This window comes from Bos taurus, chromosome X (assembly GCF_002263795.3).
Source record: "Bos taurus isolate L1 Dominette 01449 registration number 42190680 breed Hereford chromosome X, ARS-UCD2.0, whole genome shotgun sequence".
In the NCBI taxonomy this organism is placed as follows: domain Eukaryota; kingdom Metazoa; phylum Chordata; class Mammalia; order Artiodactyla; family Bovidae; genus Bos; species Bos taurus.
This window is the reverse complement of record NC_037357.1, coordinates 87,767,459-87,785,755: the sequence shown is the minus strand read 5'-3', so window position 1 is coordinate 87,785,755 and position 18,297 is coordinate 87,767,459. Positions and strand designations below refer to the sequence as shown.

Here is an 18,297-nt window from a genome sequence, read left to right as displayed (position 1 = left end):
AGGCAGTGATTAGAATCCGACAACAGACTGCTTGTGATTCTCCAGACCCCCTTCTCCCTGGGGTCATGCTTTGGTCCTTGGCCAGGCTCAAGCCTGCTTACCTTCAATCACAGCTTTCTTTTTTTCTGCCTCAAAGAAGAAATAACCTTGGCAGCCCGCATTTCCTCATTTAGGTTGAGGAGCTTTTACAGAAGGAGCCCCGGTCTGAACTGCTTTAGAAGGGCACTTGCTGTATTCTCTGCCTTTCACAGGAACAAACACCACCTAAAGAAGCACCAATGTTCCCTGGCGGTCAGACTGTGATGTCACTGTTGGAATCACGTGACCAGACCCTTGGACCAGCCTTGGAGAAAGAAGATTTTTAACTAAGCACAGAAGCCTTAAAGATGTAGTCTCATCTAAACAAATGCCATCAAACCAGAGGCAGTCAGGTCAGTTCAGAAAACTGGGATTCAGAAAAATTTAAGGTTTTCAGACCTCATTTAGCAGAAAATCTAAGAAGGCAAAGTATAAACATCAGAAAGCATTTAAAGTTACAGGGATCTTAAATATTTTAAAAAGGGGGAGGGAGAGAGAGATAGGCAAATATGGAAAGGCTTTTTTTAATGTACTGGATACCAATAACACAGATAAAAATCTCACCAGAGTAATGAGCTAAATTAGTGAAATGAATAAAAAGATGCCAGACACAAGAGAGCACATAACATGATTTTATTCATTTAAGTTCAAAGGCAGACAAACCTAAGTTATATGGTTTTAGGATACCCATGTAAGTGACTACATTTTAAGGGGAAACAAGAAAATGCCCAAAGTAAAGACAGTAGCTGACTAGGGAGAGAGGGGAGTCATCTTCTGGATGGAGCACATGGTGAAGGTTGGGCTTTGGGAAGGCTGGCAATTTTTCTTAATCTGGGCAGGGGTTACCTGAGTATTCACATTATGATTATTCTTTAAACTGTATACACATAGCTTATGTCTTTCTACAGAGAAAATTATGAAAAATTGACCAAGGGAACATTTCATGCAAAGATGGGCTCGATAAAGGACAGAAATGGTATGGACCTAACAGAAGCAGAAGATATTAAGAAGAGGTGTCAAGAATACACAGAAGAACTGTACAAAAAAGATCTTCATGACCCAGATAATCACAATGGTGTAATCACTCATCTAGAGCCAGACATCCTGGAATGTGAACTCAAGTGGGCCTTAGAAAGCATCACTATGAACAAAGCTAGTGGAGGTGGTGGAATTCCAGTTGAGCTATTTCAAATCCTGAAAGATGATGCTATGAAAGTGCTGCACTCAATATGTCAGCAAATTTGGAAAACTCAGCAGTGGCCACAGGACTGGAAAAGGTCAGTTTTCATTTCAATCCCAAAGAAAGGCAATGCCAAAGAATGCTCAAACTACCACACAATTGCACTCATCTCACACGCTAGTAAACTAATGCTCAAAATTCTCCAAGCCAGGCTTCAGCAATACATGAACCATGAACTTCCTGATGTTCAAGCTGGTTTTAGAAAAGGCAGATGAACCAGAGACCAAATTGCCAACATCTGCTGGATCATGAACAAAGTGAGAGAGTTCCAGAAAAACATCTATTTCTGCTTTATTGACTATGCCAAAGCCTTTGACTGTGTGGATCACAATAAACTGTGGAAAATTCTGAAAGAGATGGAAATACCAGACCACCTGACCTGCCTCTTGAGAAACGTCTATGCAGGTCAGGAAGCAACAGTTAGAACTGGACATGGAACAACAGACTGGTTCCAAATAGGAAAAGGAGTATGTCAAGGCTGTATATTGTCACCCTGCTTATTTAACTTATATGCAGAATACATCATGAGAAACGCTGGACTGGAAGAAACACAAGCTGGAATCAAGGTTGCCGGGAGAAATATCAATAACCTCAGATATGCAGATGACGCCACCCTTATGGCAGAAAGTGAAGAGGAACTCAAAAGCCTCTTGATGAAAGTGAAAGAGGAGAGTGAAAAAGTTGGCTTAAAACTCAACATTCAGAAAACGAAGATCATGGCATCCAGTCCCATCACTTCATGGGAAATAGATGGGGAAACAGGGGAAACAGTGTCAGACTTTATTTTTGGGGGCTCCAAAATCACTGCAGATGGTGACTGCAGCCATGAAATTAAAAGACGCTTACTCATTGGAAGGAAAGTTATGACCAACCTAGATAGCATATTCAAAAGCAGAGACATTACTTTGCCAACAAAGGTACGGCTAGTCAAGGCTATGGTTTTTCCTGTGGTCATGTATGGATGTGAGAGCTGGACTGTGAAGAAAGCTGAGTGCCAAAGAATTGATGCTTTTGAACTGTGGTGTTGGAGAAGACTCTTGAGAGTCCCTTGGACTGCAAGGAGATCCAACCAGTCCATTCTGAAGGAGATCAGCCCTGGGATTTCTTTGGAAGGATGATGCTAAAGCTGAAACTCCAGTACTTTGGCCACCTCATGCGAAGAGTTGACTCACTGGAAAAGACTCTGATGCTGGGAGGGATTGGGGGCAGGAGGAGAAGGGGATGACAGAGGATGAGATGGTTGGATGGCATCACTGACTCTATGGACATGAGTTTGAGTGAACTTCAGGAGTTGGTGATGGACAGGGAGGCCTGGCGTGCTGTGATTCATGGGGTCGCAAAGAGTCGGACACGACTGAGCGACTGAACTGAACTGAACCACCTAAGTGAATGCACAGAGCAGCCACTGTTAAACATTAATCTAGTCGGTGTGCTCCAATAATCAGACCTACATATACTGTTTCAAAATGTTGTGATTACTGTCATCAATTCTTAAGGCCTGATGAATCCTAAAGTATCAATATAACAAACCTTAGGAAATGTGAGGCACTTCATGGAACCTACGTGCTTTTCGTCCAGTCCATCACTATGACAGTATCTCAGTTCTTGATGAACTAACCTGGCACTAACAAGAAGTAAAATGAAGCAGCAACTGATAGTATTGTGGCAAAGAATTAACAAGTTTAAAAAGCAAAAGCTATGACTCAAGTGTGACTGTACTGTACAATTATACTTTTAGAAAAGTATGTATTTCTTACTTAAAGAGGATGACAGGGCCAACCTCACAAGCCTCCTTCAAGGTTTTCTTTACTAAATGGGATTCTATGTGTAGTATCTGAAGACCACTACAGAATATATTTGCTTATAATTAGACTTGCATTACCTTATTAGATTTTTTTTACACTTTAACATACTAGTTTTTGGTACTTAAGAAAATGTATAGATTTTCAATGTTTGGTAACTGGATTGCATAACTAGTACCATGTCAATAACTTCTGGTGAAAGTTCACGTGTTTTTCAAATGCTCCATCAGTGCTTCTGCGGAGGAACTATTTTATTCCATGTAAATTTACCTCTCTTGAAAACTAGAGGACTGATAGCTATGACACAGTCCTCCTACTAAAATGAGATTTAATTACAATTCAGATTAAGAAATGAGGCACTGGATTTTCAGCAACGTGGTTGGATCTAGATATTATCACATTAAGCGAAGTAATGCAGAGAAAGACAAATGTTGCATGATACCACTTACATGCGGAATCTAAAAAATGATACAAACGAACTTATTTACAAAACAGAAACAGACTCACAGACATATAAAACACACTTACAGTTACTAAAGAGGAAGGAAAGGGAGAAAATTTAGGAGTTGGGATTAGCAGATGCACACAACTATATATAAAATAGATAACCAACAAGGACCTACTGTATAGCATAGGAAACTATACTCAATATTTTGTAATAACCTATAAGGGAAAAGAATATGAAAAGGAATATAGATATATTTAGTGTATATATATATATATATATATACACACACACTAAAATTACAATGAGTTGTTGTATTCAATTTTTGGCTGTAATTTATGCAATTGCTTTTTGTGATTTTTAGAGAAGGAGGCACCTGTGTTACTTTATTACTATATAATTTTCCTAATCAATATTTGGTGAATGTTACTAGTCAGTCTACCTTACATTTTGTTTATGATTCTAAATTGTTTTAAGTTATGTTTACAGTATGTTTTTATCCTTTAATTTGGTGGCTGCATTAAAATTCTCTCCCATCCTCCCCAAAATGTATAAATGAATCACTCTGCTGTATACCAGAAATTAACACAATATTATAAATCAACTATACTTCAATTAAAAAAAATAAATGAGGCACTGGTATTCAGAATTTGACATTATATTTCTTTTACTCTTTTCTACCCCACTATTCCCTTCTCTGCCAAATGTGTAATCTCTAGCACATGTTCCTTTATACAGGCTGTCAGGTGTAAGTCAATTACTATGGAAATAAGAGAAATGCTTACCAATTTTTAATGTATCCTATGATAAAACCACAACAGTAAAGTTGATATTTGGGGACAGAGTTATTTTTGTGGAGCACAGATCTGATCAGATCGTTTTCTGTTTCTAATATGTTAGTTGCTCCTACAACAAAGTTTTTAAAACTTTCAACATAGGAAGACCACTTAACGAGGATTTGACACAAGTATGGACTAGGAATTAGAAGATATTCATCATAATTTTTAGAATAGGAAAAAATACTTTAACTGTATAATAAGGATGATGACAATAATACTACTACTTTTTAAGGTTTTATCAATGAGAGGGATGAAACTTACTCTTTCACAGAGGTGTCTATATATGACTTGATGACAAATAGCTTAAGCTGTGGGTCTTATTCCACATCCAATTGGTCTATTTTCTTAGCATTTTTTTTTACTTAGTAGAAAGAAATATTAAATTCATAAAACTAAGTTATCAAGAATGAGTGTAGAAATTATTCCATTCTGGATCAACTACTGAGGTACAAATAGAGTAGCAAAATGCAAAAGGCTTTTCAAAAAACAATGGATTAAAACTTAAGCTTCTTCAGATAAACAAGCACCTACTGTATAACACAGGGAACTATAGTCAGTATCTTGTAATAACCTATGAGGGAAAATATTATTAATCTGAAAAAGTATATATATATATATATATATATATAACAGAATCACTTTCCTGTACAACCTGAAATACTGTAAATCAACTATACTTCAATTTAAAAACAGGGTGATTTTTTTTAAAAAGTTAAGCTTCTGGTGTGTACTCTGCCAAGAAAAAAAGCAAAATTAAACAACAGCTCTAAATATCAAGATTGGGGTTCTTAGGCAAGTCTATATTCTTGTGTCTACACACACACACACACACACACACACACAAAGGTAAAACTTATCTAAGTTTTGAAGGCATAGTGTGCCATTCACCATAAGTTATATAAGAAATGGTTTAATGCTCTAGCAGGAAAATGATTCAAGTTAAAGTACATCTGGATCTTAAATGATAATAGAAAGGTCCCCTAAAGCTTATCTGCATTGCTTGAGTCTGGGACAAAAATGTACAGAAAACTAGTCAGAAAAAAAAAAGTCAACCTTGAAACAGCTTTCCTGGAAAGGTCTAAAAACTTAATTAATGGGTGTATAAAAGCACATGGCTGAATGAGGAGGCATATAAATGAATTTATTTTGCTCATTTCCCTTTATGGAAACCACTTTCTAATATTTTCTAAAAATCACATGATGCTTAAAACTAGAAAACCCCTTAAGATACAAGAAAATAAATTCCAATTTGAGAATTAATGTTTATTTCAATCTCTAACCAATATGCCATTAGAAATTTCCTGGGGGAGCTGAACAGTAACTGATTAAGTGAATTAGTTAAACACTAACAGAAACACAAGGGGAAAGAGGATAGAAAGAAACCTTGTGCACCCTGACATACTGCTTTAGTGACATACTGGGCTCACTTACTGGCAGCAGCCTAAAGAAAGAAAGAAGCACACAGAGAAATGGAGCAGGGCTATTGGTATGCATCAGAGGACTTGGAAAATAGTTGCACTTTTAGGATATATTTCAGTTTTTACAGGGATATTTTGTATTTTTGCAAAGCTAAAAGCACATATACAAAAACAGTCAACATTCTACCTAGCACACATCAGCAGATATTCATCCTGTGATTTTTAAAATTGTACCTTCATTCAACAACAAGTACTAAGAGTTTATTATGAGCCACTTCTCACTTTCATATCTGCACCCCTTTCCCTTCTTGTACTGGTTCATCTATTCCAGATCTCCCAACAAGCCATGAACTCTTTCACATTCCATTCACCTCTGTGTTTGAGAATACATTACAGTTGAAGCCTCAGTAATTAGTCAACATTTTTAGGACCTTTCTATCAACTTGTGCCTCCATTTTGCTTTCCCACTAACCCATACCCACTAGTTGAAAAGCAAATATTAGTGAAGCAGCCCTCTCATCAAAGCCCTGGAGAGTGTCACAGGACTATGTTATGCTTTAATATACTATCTTAGTTTGGCTCCTAGGGCACTTATTCAGGGTGACTATTTCCATTGACTGGGCTTCCCAGGTGGTACTAGTGGTAAAGTAACTTAGCAGGCACGCATTCCATTGATACATATCTGTTAAGCCATACTGGTTGTTACATAGTGAAATACCTCACTTTGTGAGTGGCTGTAGAGAGATAACTACAGAGAGAGTCTTTCCTAAGGACTCTCTTCCCCCACAACCATCCCCCAGAGGCTCCTGAACTTTCCCATGATGCAGCAGCTGCAACACCAAGAGGCTCCGGGACATGGCTCAGTGTCTGTGTTGTTCTGACGGTCACCCCTGCACCCATTTCAATTAAGGACTGACTGCTGAGAGCTGGGCTGCCCAGGTGGCGCTAGTGGTAAAGAACCCGCCTGCCTAATACAGGCGAAAAGACACAAGTTCAATCAGGTGTTGAGAGAGGTGGGCAACAGAACTGCAACAACAGGAACAAATATATATGTGCTATTAAAATAAAGTTTGAGGGTTACAAGAAGTATACAGGAAGATGGGGCATGGCAGAAAGGGATAGGAAAAAGGCTTTTGAGATAAGCATTTATCTAGATTCTAATACCACCTTCAGACTCCATGGCTCCCATTGGATACAGCTCTGTCCACACAAGGTTGCAGACATTTGCTTCACAGTGTATCTTTTAAGCTTTCTATTCCCAGCCATCTGTTCTAATCTAGAAGTTTCCCCACCCAACTCACTTTCATTACCAGTGGAGCTAGGGTACTAACTGCTAGAGTTACCAGTGTTTGGAAAAACAACTTGAGGAGCATGGTTTGGTACCTATAGACTCCCAATGTACAAAATCAATGCAGAAATGGAAATAGAGGGGCTAGGTTTGACAGCATTGCTGAAAGGGTTGTCCATATAAAGAAAATAGCCCTCTGCTCCCTTACTTGCTCTTCATTCCTTCCTTCTCAACTTTATACTTTACAAGGGACTGACAAGAGGACTGGGAAATGTAATGGATAGGGAGATCTTGCTCTAAGAAGTACATTCCATACCAGAGCATTGAGAAACCCTTTGGCTAGCACAAGCCTATGTAATTACTTATACTTATTATTTTAGAAGCAGCAACTCACCAGTTCTTCTGTACTGAGCCTACATTGGTTTCTCTCTATTAATCTCCAAAAGGAAGCCGGGGATAAGAGATTAGCAATCATTCTTTGGCAGGGAGAAAAACTTCAAGAGAGGAAATAGCAAGTTCTTCCCAAACTCATGGGAATAGTGTGATGTTATGGACAAAAAAATTAATTAGGACTTCCAGTGGTTAAGACCCCATGCTGCCAATGTAGGGGGCACGGGTTCGATCCCTAGTCAGGGAACTAAGATCCCACAAGGTATATGGAATGCCCCAAACAAACAAAAATGAATTAAGCACACACACATATAATCTAGGAAATGCTCTTAAATTTAGAAACACTTGGACCTGCATACACCAACATATGCATGTTATTCACTGCAGCACTGGAAACAATGAAAGAGTCCAGTAATGGGGGAATAGCACAAGGAAAGAAGCAGACTGATGTGTACTGAAACAGAAAAATCTCTCAAACCTACTATGTGAAAAAAGCTATTTACAAAATAAGATTTTTAAAAATTGTGTATCTCTGTGTTAACTGGATAGAAAAAGAATTGAAAGGGTCATAACTGAATTATTTTGAAGGGTTATCTCTGGAGTGGGAAGTCGGCAGTGAGGGGGGGTACTTTCACATGTTATATACATGTGCACTGTTTGAATCTCTAACAGTGAGGTGTGTTTATGTGTTATGTGTGTTTCTAAAAAGAAAAATAACAATAATGCAGCTAGAAGATTAGAAACAGGACATCGCAAAGGAAAGACTTCTATTGTGAGAGGCAGACCATTGGGGTATTTGGAAACAAAACAGGCGACAGGTTTCAGACAACACCAGGAAAAATGTACCAGAAGGAAGATGGCTTACTAAATTTTTAAGTGAAAGTCAATGGGAAAAATAGTCTTCGTGATCAGGCCCATTGTCCAGCAATAAGAAGATACAGATTCCAAGCCTAGCTCCATAACTCAGTAATTTTGTCACCCTGAGCAACTGCCTTCATCTTTGTGGCTTTAAGGTTCCCCGTCTGTAAAATGAGGGTGTATTAACATGTATGATTTTTACAGTCCTGTCCCACCCTCAAACTCATTATTTTAGCAATGATTATTTGTGGATCATTCATACATTGTGCTAAATGACTTTTCAGAAGACCTTAGCTTTGAAGAATTTCAAAGGTATTTTGATTGCATAGTTAGATAATACTCTTCTGGCAAGATCATAAAATGGTACTAATCTTGGAAAAGTAAGATTCAGCTCAGCAGTGAAGTGGGGCACACCTGGGACCAAACGCATCTGGTCTCCGGCTAACCAGAGCTATACCAACATGGTTACCAAACCTCTGGAGGACCCGCTAGCCACAGACCCCAGAAACACGCGCAACACTCCCAAAACATCACAGCAACCCTTTCCTCTACCCTAGAATGTCATAAACTGGAACAAAGTGTGGTTCAAAATAGTCCACTCAGGATTTATTAGAGGCCAAATGTTTGTCCTCTAATTTTCTTCTTTCAAGAGGGGACCAAAGCAGTGTAACTAATTAGAAAATAAATGGGGAGCTTCCAGATTCAGCCCTTGCAAGTAAAAAGCTCAGTTGTCTTGCTGTTCACTTGAAACTAATACAACACTGTAAATTAACTATACTTCAGTTAAAATAAATAAATAAGTTGTCACTCCCATTTGAAAAACAAGAAAAGGCTAGAAAAAACTGGAAAATCAGTAACTTTTCCAGGGCTCACCAGAGAGAAATATAAGGTTGCAAAGGAAATTCCAACCCCCAGATCTGAAGAGACAGGCTTATCTGAAAAGACATCGAGAAAGATCTGCTTACCTGGCCACTTAAATGGCAATTCTGACTAATTTCTGAAGGCTGAGTATGGACTTACATGAGAATAAGAAACTTCTGAGCCTATACTTCGGTGTTCTCAAAGAAAGATCTCCTCCAGACTCTGATGAAAAGGTAAGAGTTATCATTGTGAAATAGGCCAAACAGGTCATTCTAACAAAGGCCTATGCTCCAGGGGAAAATACTTTGCCTGAGACTTATCCCAGGTGGGGGAAGGGCATTCTTCCCTCTCCAGCCCCTACCCCAGCCTCCTAATCTCACCTAAGGGAAAAAAAAGCAAAGTCAGTAGGGGTCTGGGCTTCCAGGAAATGGGTTGGAAATTCTGACAGGGGTAGGGGACAGGGAAAACAAAGTGCTATACCACTGGATTATATTTTGTGAAGGTCAAATACAAAACACAGGTCCAACAGACACTGCGATTTAATCAGAAAATTATAAAATAACCTATTCCCCTATACCATACCACCATACCAACAGGGCTCCTGTATACTGGCTCAGAAGGTAAAGAATCCAGCAGCAAAGACCTGTGTTCCATTCCTGGGCTGGGAAGATCCCCTTGAGAAGGGAATGGCAACCCACTCCAGTATTCTTGCCTGGGAAATCCCATAGACAGAGAAGCCTGGTGGGCTACACTCCACGGGATCACAAAGAGTTGGACACGACTGAGTGACTAATGCTTTCACTTTCATACTTAATAGCAGTGAATTACAGCTGCAAGATACAGAATGGAGTGGTGCTTAAGGAAGCTCAGTCAAGACAGGAGACAAAAACAAGGACACTAGAGAGATTTAGCCCCCTAGCACCAATGATTACACCAAACATTAAACACAGCCCAACTCCTAGCCAGTTTAACATAAATCTTAACACAAGAGAATTAAACTAGAAACCTACAGAAAAATAGCTGGAAAATGCCGAAATACCTGGAAATTAAGCAACACGCTGCCAAATAACCCATGGGTTAAAGACCTCTCAAGATGAATTTTGAAATATTTTGAAGTGAAAATGAAAATACAACATAACAAAATTTGTGGGATACAGCAAAAGCAGTCCTTAGAAATTTATAGTATTAAATGTATATATTAGAAAAGAAGATCTAAAATCAAAAGATCTGACCCTCACCAAAGAAGACATACAGATGGCAAATAGCAAATGAAAAGATGCTCATCATCATTTGTCATTAGGGTAATGCAAATTAACAATGAGATCCCACTGCACACCTATTAGAATGGCTAAAATCTAAAACACTGACAATACCAACTGCTTGCAAGGATGTGGAGTTACAGGCACTATCAATCATTGTTGACGGGGAAACAAAATGGCACACCCACTTTAGAAGACAGTTTGGCAATTTCTCATAAAACTAAAAAGTTTTATCACATAATCCAGAAATCACACACCATATATTTACCCAACTGACTTGAAAACTTATGCCTAAGGGAAAGCTCACACACAGATATTTGTAGCAGCTTTAGTCATAATTGTCAAAAGTTGGAAGAAACCAAGATGTTATACAGTAGGTAGGTGAATGAATAGACTAACTGTGGTATAGCTGGACAGTGGAATATTATTCAGCAATGAAAAGGAATGCGCTATCAATCTACACAAAGACATAGAAGAGCCTTAAATGCATATTGCTAAATGAAAGAAGCCAATCTGAAAAGTCTACACACTGTATGATTCTGTTCATAAAGAAACTCTCAAAGTGTTAGTCACTCAGTTGTATCCAACTCTTTGAGACCCCCATGGACTATACCCCACCAGGATTCTCTGTCCATGGGACTTTCCAGGCAAGAATACTGGAATGGGTAGCTATTCCCTTCTCCAGGGGATCTTCCTGACCCAGGGATCAAACCCACGTCTCCTGCACTGAAGGCAGATTCTTTACTGGCTGAGCCACCCAGGAAAGCCCAAAGATATCCTGGAAAAGACAAATTTATGAAGATGAAAATGGATTGATGGTTGCCAGGGGCTCAGAAGGAAGGACATTGAATAGGTAAGACATGGGATTTCTCAGGGCAGTGAAACTATTTTGCATGATACTGTAATAGTAGATACACGTCACCATGTACTTATCAAAATCTATAGAGCTTTACAGTACAAAGAGTGAACCTTAATGTATGCAATTAAAAAAAAATCCCAGGATGGAATGCATTAAGTGACAAAAGAATCTAATTATATTACAAATTTGTGAAACAGCCTCTCTAAAAGGGGTAAAAGGAAAAGATGCTGACCCAAGTAACTAGAAATGGAGTTTTTAAAACTAAAGGCAAAAGGAATTTTGTATAAGTGCTTTACTCTAGTTGATAAAGTAGTTTCCCATGAAGGATATGGGTTAACAATTTGAAATCCATGCATGCACATTGGAAATGAACAGTTAAAAATTGGATGGTGGATGGTGAGAGCCATGTTTCTCACTACCTTAAGGGGAAGGTTACAGTCAAGTAAGGGAAGAAGGCAAGAATGAACCATGTGTTAATGGATTAGAATTAGAGACATCAGTATGATCTCATGTTTAGCTTAATATAGATGCAGATAGTTAAATATGTAGGTCAGTATACACATATATTTGTATTTCCTTACTGAGTGGGCCTAGAATCAACAACACCCCAATAGGAAAAAGCACACTGAATGCCCAGATCTTGGTTTCTAATACCAACCTCCACTGAAAGGAACCAGGGCTCCTTGGAGAAATGGCTGATTCTAGGACTGAGTCAGGAAATACATAACATGGGCCTGGAGTATGTTGTACCAAAAAGTAAGTAAGTGCTCAAGAAACCTCCACAGTAACAGGGGTATGTCAAAGGGAAACAGAGCCAACTGAAAGAGCTTTGAGTGGACAGCTAGAAAAATTTGAATAAAATAAATTATAATGGATTATAGTCCAAAGTATTAAACAAATGAGTCCCTACTGTTATAAATAAATGATTAAATAAATAACTGGGAGAGAATAGAGAAATCTCTAATGAAGAACAATTCCAAATAGTATCTTTAGATACTCCACCCTCAAGGAGGTAGAGAATAACTTCCTTATTCTTAAGTGTCAGCTATGCAGTGACTTCCTTCCAAAGAACACATTATGAAAAGGATGAAAAAAGTGTAACTTCGCAGTCGAAAAATTGATAAATACTGCCTCATCCAAGTGATCAAGGTGAACATCAGCAGTCATGAGTCATACTGACAGCATATACCTTTGATATGAATGTGGTAAGAAAGACATTTTACCTCTAGTCTTCTCCCCCAAGTTTCAGTCTAATTATGAGAAAAGCATCAAACAAATCCCAGTTGAGCAACAATCTACAAACACCGGGCCAGTACTCCTCAAAACTGTCAAGATCACCAAATAGAAAGGAAGTCTAAGAAACCATCACAGCCAAGAGGGGCCCAAGGAGACACAATGACAAAATGTAATGTTGTATCCTGGATGGGACATTGGGTAAAAACTCAGTAGATCCAAATAAAACATATACTTAAGACAACAATATAAACATATAAATGGGGGAGAGATTATGGGGTGTACATTCTAAAATCTGACCAGGTATTTTCCCATTAAGGAAACTTTAAAGCCTTTAATGCCTGTGGACCATCACCATACACCCCATTTTATGGGTTCAGCATATAAAACAGGTGAGGTTTATGGCTCCACAGAGCTTCTGATATCAGTCACTCTTTTTTCAAGCTCAAAAAGCAGTAATAACAATTGCCATTCTCCTAGGATAAGTGTTTAAAAAATCTGCCTACATTGCAAGAGACTGGGGTTCGATCCCTGGGTCAGGAAGATCCCCTGGAGAAGGGAATGGCAAATCACTCCAGTATTCTTGTCTGGAGGATCCCATGGACAGAGGAGCCTGGTGGGCTACAGTCCATGGGGTTGCAGAGAGTCGGACATGACTGAGCGACTAACACTATTACTACTACCACTGCTGCTGCTGCTACTTCTATTACTAGGCCAAATGTTTAGGGAAGTTTGAATACCTTGAGGGTGATGGATCCCAAATTCCGTTTCCTTCTCCTTCTCGCACCATGCACACAAATTGCTTGAGACAGTTTGGGAGAACCTAACTGAAATGATGATGGTAGGTTTCTCCATTCTGGTTTTTTTGTTTTTTGTTTTTTTTTTTTAACAGCAGGGCAGAACAAATAGAACTGTTTCACAGCTTCCATGGTGTATTTCACACACTGTCATATTTTTTCATTTTAAATGAGTTTTTTTTTTTTTTTTTTTCCTTTCCCTGGGACATCCGGAGCTTATGCTGAGGCTGGCAGGGGTGGTCTGGGCATGTGCTCACATGTGAGGGAGAAATGGCCTGCCTATACTTCACCTGGGCTTGTAAGTTATCTCTGACATTTCTGGTCTGTTCTCCATGTCTAATTGGTCTTACTGATGCTCACTCCAAAATTTCTCCAGAACTCATTCTTCCCCCATCTCCATTCCTGCTGTCTTAACTCAGGCCTTTGCTCTTTTGCCTAGATTGTTCAAAACTAAGTTTAATGGTCTTCCAGTCTCCAGCATACCCTTCCCCTGAATCCATCCTCCACACTGCCATACATTCTCTAAAACATCGATCTAATCACATTCCTCTGCTTTTAAATCATTTGGTAACTGCTTGGTTACAAGGTAAGGTCTAAAAGCTCTCCCAACCTATCTCCTGCTCCAACTGTCACCATCCCCACCCTTGAGTCTCATGCCCCAGACTCACAGCCTCTGTTTTGAGCAGAAAAGGGTCTCTCCTGCTGCTGCTTCCTCTACCTGTGCTGTACTTTCTGCCAGGAATCTCTCTTCATTCTACAGTTAGGGAGTAGCAGCAAGGCAGGCTAGGTAGAAAGATGAGGAAGTGAGAGGAAGAAGGGTATCGAAGAACATTACCAAAACAGCACAGTTCATATCTGAGTATTCCATAAAATACTGAATGCATGCATGACTGAATTGCTGACAAGTAGTTCCAGGCTGCGGAGGCAGGCAAGTGAGAACAGATGGACTACGAGAATAGCTCTGAATTTTTTCCTGTTACTCAAACCCTTTTTCTATTTGCCTCCTCCTCCCGTTCATTCAGATCTCTGTGTTTATGTTTCTTGTAATTTACAGACTACTATAACACTACCTCAGATGCATTTAACCGTGCCATGCATAATTTATTTATTCATTCCTCATAAATCAGCCCCTCCAGCCATCTGGAAAGCAAGAACCACTTCTACTGCCTTTAAAGTTCCTTTTAACTAATCTTCTTAGTATGTGCTATTGTGCCTGGTTCAAAATGTAATATTTTATGCACAGTTTCACCACCAAATATCAAGGACTTTATGACCTTTCTTTTCTATTGCTGTTGTCATGATCATTAGGAAATGCTGTGTGAAAACATTAAAGTAAGAACAACTAAAAAGCAAAGCAAGAAAATTATATCATTACAGAGTATTGTAAGTGGACTGATTTTTGTGCGTGGTTCATGGAAAATAGCTTCATTATTATATGGTCAGACTCTGGAAACCACAAGTAGTAATTCTGCTGTGAAGGATAGTGAAAAGTGAAGGACTAGTCATGTAAAACCATATTCTACAATCATAAGCAATGTTAAAATCTTGCCTGCCTTAGTTTTCTAGTTTATTAAATGAGAATAACGGATATTCACCCCATCACCTACTGAGAGCAATATGAACACACAAAAAGTGCTTTGGTCATATAGATGCCATATGAAATCATTTTTCATTAAAAGCAATGATGATAACTAAACTACTCTGGTTTAACCAGAAGGCTTAAGTAGAGGTAGCCAATTTTAGTTAACAGATACCCTAACTGACCACTTCAGTAGAGCCAGTAATTGACATAACTGATTCATTATGGTTATAACTACACATAAATGGACATGATACACAAATGTTCCTTTTATATTAGTAGGCAAATAGAAAAACCCACCAAATACTAAGCTATGAGTACCTCCCTCTTATGAACTTTAAATTCAGGGGTCTCTTCTACTGTCACTGCCCTGAGGTAACTTTACCAGGCAAATTTCTTTATCTTTTTTTAAATGTTTTATTTATTCATTCATTTATTTTTGGCTTTGCAGGGTCTTCATTGCCGCGCAAGCTCTTTTCTAGTTGCGGGGAGTGGAGGTTACTCTCTAGTTGCAGCGTGTGGGCTTCTCATTACAGTGATTTCTCTTGTTGCAGAGCAGGGGCTGTAGGGCGTGTAGGCTCAGTAGTTGTGGCTCCCAGACTCTAGAGCACAGACTTAATAGTTGTGGTGCAAGGGCTTAGCTGCTCCACGTCATGTGGGATCTTTCTGGATCAGGGATCAAACCTGTGTCTCCTGCACTGGCAGGCAGATTCTTTACCACTGAGCTACCAGGAAAGCCCCTTGTTATCCTTTTGAATTCATGTTTTTCATATTGGTATATTCATCCCAAGTTGTTCGCCTCCCCTCAGAGAAGCCTTCCCTGACCATTCCAACCACAGTATTATTCTCGGTTATCATCTATTGTCATAATTAACTAGAGAATCTGTCTGTTTATTTATCCAACTAGATCTAAATTCCAGATCAGCTTGGATCTTATCTATGTTAATCCGGCCACTGTATTCTTAGTGCCTATAGCAGTACCCGGTTCATAGCAGGTACTCGATGAGAATGTGAAAGAGTTTGTCCTCACAGTGACAATAAAGTTCATTCAAACTTCTCAGCATGACATTCAAGACCCAAATTTACTTATTTAGGCTTATATCTTCCATTTTATATCTCTATATGTTTGCTGCTCTGTAAAAGCTTACTTTCTGCCTTGAATGCTCTTCCTCCTACCTAGTAACTTATCTTCCAAGGCCCTTCTCAAACACACCTTTTCTGTGAAATTTTTTCCAGTCCTACAAACACATACACACACACACACACACACAGAATGCGTCCTCTGCTAAGTTCTTATAAGAGCTATAGCACTTATAATATAGGGTTATAATAGACATAAAATAATGATGATGATAGCTAACATTTTATTGAGCATTAACTTGATACCAGGTACATAAGCATTTTATATATTATTATCTCATTTAATCCTGACAACAACTCTAAGAGATAGATACTGTCATAAATAGTTATGTTTCTGCTAGCTAGAATCAACTTCATGAAGGCAGGTATGGTGCCTTAAAGCCTTCCTAATTCCCAGAACCTAGAAAAATATCTGCAATGTCATATGCCCTTAACACAAATTTGCTAAATAATGAATTCTGACAGTAGTTTCTTGCCTCCTGACTTCACTTTGAGAATGGCAATCCCAGTAACTTAAAGAAACAGACAACAGTTTTAAGTACATAAATTTAATCTAGATGCTCATGTAAAACTTTTTTTAAAAAAGGAAGGTATCTTGGAATCCTGACTCTTCTCTTTTTCTTACATTCTATATCAAATGCATAAACTGTGCCAAACTTGGAGACTTTTAGATAATGATAAAGAGGGCTTCCCTGGTGGCTCAGATGGTAAAGAATCTGTCTGCTAGGCAGGAGACCTACGTTCAATCCCTGTGTTGGGAAGATCCCCTGGAGGAGGGAATGGCTACTTTCTCCAGAATTATTGTCTCCTTGGACAGAGGAGCCTGGCAGGCTACAGTTAATGGGGTCATAAAGAGTCAGACATGACTGAGTGACTAACAGTGAAAGTTACTCCTATCATGTCTTAATGGATGTTGATATTAGAGACTTTTGTAAAATACGATGTAGAGTAAGTAAATTGCCTCTGTAGCTGGAATCTGAATAGGACTCTTTCCTTTCATCTGATATTACTTGATAATGTTTTAAAATAATTATTTTCTTTTCAGAGACATGAAGCAGTAAATTCACTTTGCTAAAGATTATAATGTCCACCTCTTAAGCAGCTTACACATAGGAACTTCTGATTTTTTTTAATGAAAAACACACATTTATATATGACAGTTCATACAAAAATGCTATGCTGTTCTGAAAATACTTTAATTGATTCTACTACTAAATCTGAAAAACTCTTGGGATTTCCTAGAGCCATAAAAATGTTTGGTCTGAAATAAACAATTTATTTATCCACTAAAAAAAATAATTTAATCTTAAAGTGATACAGTCCTTTCTAATTATAACAAGAAACTAAGCAGATACAAAAGGGTTATATACCTAGCTATATACAAAATTTAAAATATTTGAAGATTAAAAAAACAAAGCTAACAAAGGCAAACCAGGAAGAGAAAAAATATATTTTCAACCTACATTAGACAAAAGATTAAGAATAATAATATGAAGTGAAAGTTGCTCAGTCGTGTCTGACTCTTTGTGACCCCATGGACTTAGTCCATGGAATTCTCCAGGCCAGAATACTGAAGAGGATAGCCTTTCCCTTCTCCAAGGGATCTTCCCAACCCAGGGATCAAACCCAGGTCTCCCACATTGCAGGTGGATTCTTTACCAGCTAAGACACAAGGGAAGACCAAGAATACTGGAGTGGGTAGCCTATCCCTTTTCCAGTGGATCTTCCCAGCCCAGGAATCAAACCGGGGTCTCCTGCATTGCAGGCAGATTCTTTACCAACTGAGCTATAAAGGGCTCTTATTAAAAAAATAAGATAGCCCATTAGAAAAACAGGAACATTGTATGAACAGGAAACTTTCAGAAAAAGAATTTTTTTTTGTCCATGTCATGGGGCTTGTGGGATCTTAGTTCCTCAACCAGGGACTGAACCCAGGCTCCTGGCAGTGAGAATGTGAAGTCTGAACCATTGGACCACCAGGGAATTCCCCAGAAAAAGAAATTTAAATGGTTAATAAACATGAAAATATGCTCAAGCTCAATAATTTAAAAAAGTAAAAATTAAAATAATGGGGATATATTTATTTCATCATATTGTAAAGATGAAAAAATAATTATAATATTTAGTACCAGTAAGGTGGTGGGGAAATACACACTCTTACACACTCATGCTACAAAAATGCTCTCATACACTTAAAAGATACACATCACA

General features: G+C 38.5%; 1 protein-coding gene across 2 annotated transcripts in view; it reads right to left on the bottom strand.

Annotated features, from left to right (window-relative positions):
• The window catches only part of CLCN5 (chloride voltage-gated channel 5), a 183,192-nt gene that overhangs the window by 32,360 nt on the left and 132,535 nt on the right, over positions 1-18,297 (bottom strand). The window contains exon 1 of one of the 2 annotated variants that reach the window (XM_003588167.6): positions 102-17,467. The exons of the other annotated variant lie outside the window; for it this stretch is intronic. The gene's annotated coding sequence lies outside the window, so the exon portion shown is untranslated. Of the gene's footprint in view, positions 1-101; positions 17,468-18,297 lie in introns of those variants that run through there. 2 annotated transcript variants of the gene reach the window in all.